Here is a 2,475-nt window from a genome sequence, read left to right on the forward strand (position 1 = left end):
GGACTTTCAACGACATGTTGAGTCTATGCCACGTCGAGTTGCTGCATTACAGGGGGCAAAAGGAGGTGCGACACAATGTTAATAGGTATCCATGACTTTTGTCACCTGGGTGTACTCTGAGGAACACTTCACAGTTTGGGACGACTTCGTGGAAGCTCCGAACGCCATTTGAAATATGCTGTACCTTGAGTCTTGTTCAAATTGTTTTTTTGTAAAGGATAAAATTGGTACACACAGAACAAAAAAATTACTTCACCTTTGTGTACACCATTATTGCAATATTTGGACAAATTACTTGCCTATCCCTCCATTACAAGCTTCAGTTCTTCACATCGAGCAATACGACGATTTTTACTTATTAGTGTTTTTTATTGTAGTCACCTAGTATGTTACAAACTATACAAATTTTCTGTTGTTACTGTTTGCTGATAATACTTAAAAAATGGAACCATCTAGCTAATTGTAGCACGTTCTACATTCGGAAGGATTTGTTACTTTGACGCATTAAAAGAGGCATTTGCATATGAACAGGCACAAGTATCGAATAATATCTAGTGGATCTGGCGAAAACAGAAATCTCGTTATGCATAAAAAGTGAACGACCAAGCGCTTACTATTTAAGAGCTGTTTTCCTGGCACAAGTAACGTAGCAATGAGAAAAGAATTGAAAATAAAGCAAGTAGCGGACTGTAAGTCGACCTCATTTGTCTTCTGACGGAGCGCTGTTCGTGGAAGCTCCGAAAACGGCTCTGGTTAGTAATTCATTTCAGTACGCGTTCTGCAGCCTCATGAGGATGTTTGTGTTGTAAAAAGATACTATCTAGAAACAAAAAATCATGGAATGAGCACGGTGTTAACCTACTGGAAGCAAATGAATGTTTAGATATTTTTATGCCGACCATTTTAAATTACGAAATTATTTGAGACTAACAGTGAGAGCACGAATGACGATGCAACATGCGGAGCTACCAGCATCATACGGGACGCTGTAATTTTATCATAATTGCATGAAACTAAATCCACCATTTTAAGAACAGAAGACAGTTCAAAAGAACAACAGGTCCACAAAACTCCCACTAATCTGGCAAAGAGGCAAAATACTGATCTATCTGCTCATTGTTTCACTTGATTCATTAATTGTGATTAATTCATTAATTGTGTTTAATTCATTGTGTTGATTCTACCGTTGTAGCTATGTAGTTTGCTATTATTTTTTAATTGCGATGGGTTATTACTAACAAATTTAATAATTGAATATATGTGTTTTGAAGGTACTGCGAATATCCCGAGTTCCTTAAATAAATGAAAGCAAGGCGATTTTGGGTAGGTTCCAGCTATTATTCTGATTACGTACTTTTGTGCAATGAATAATTTTTCTCTTAATGATGAATTACCCCAAAATATGATGCCATATGAAAGCAGCGAATGGAAACAGGCATAGTAAGCTAATTTACTGATGTGATGTGTTTATCACTAAAATTTGCAATAATTCTAACGACATAAGTAGCTGAACCTAAATGTGTTCCTTCCAATTTAATTTATCATCAATACATCCACCCAGAAATTTTTAACATTCTGCCTCAGCAACAGACTTTTGTTCAAAGTCTATATTTATCGGTAGTGTTACACCACGTACTGTATGGAACTCTATATATTGTGTTTTCTCAGAATTTGGTGAGAGTCCATTTGCAGAGGACAACTTAATAATTTCCTGAAAGACATTATTTACAATTTCCTCAGCTATTTCTTGTTTGTTTTGTGTAATTACTATACTTGTATCATCAGCAAAAAGAACTATCTTTTCATCTTCAGGAATAAAGAGTGACAAGTAATTAATATATATTAAGAACAATGAGAGACCCAAGACTAAACCCTACTTGGTATCTCCCCAGTTAGAGGACTCTGCTGATGTTTGCTGACTATCTGTACTCTTGATTTCAACCTTTTGCATTCTTCCAGTTATCTATGAATTGAGCCAATTGTACACTGTTCCAATCCTAAAACAATACTTAAATAGAAGAATTTCGTGATTCTCACAGTCAAAAGCCTTCCAGAGACCATGAAAATTCCCAGTGGGTGACTTTTGGTTATTCATAGTATTTAATATTTGATCAGTGAAAGCATATGTGGCATTTTCTGCTGAAAAGCCTTTCTGGAAACCTAACTGACATTTTGTTACTACTTCATTTTTACAAATATGTGAAGCTACTCTTGAATACATAACTTTTTCAAAAATTTTTGATAAAGCTGTCAGAAATGAGATTCAGCGGTAGTTGTAAGCATCAAACATATCCATTTTTTATTCAATGGTTTAACACTAGCATATTTCAATGTATCCAAAAAACGTCCTGTTTCAGTGAGCTACTAAACATGTGGCAGAGAATCCTACTTAACTCTTGGGAACAAGCTTTTTATACTCTGTTGGAAATGCCACCAGTTCCATCGAGTTTTTACTTTCGAGTGAATATATTATTT

Source organism: Schistocerca serialis, chromosome 5 (genome assembly GCF_023864345.2).
Source record: "Schistocerca serialis cubense isolate TAMUIC-IGC-003099 chromosome 5, iqSchSeri2.2, whole genome shotgun sequence".
Taxonomy (NCBI): Eukaryota; Metazoa; Arthropoda; class Insecta; order Orthoptera; family Acrididae; genus Schistocerca; species Schistocerca serialis.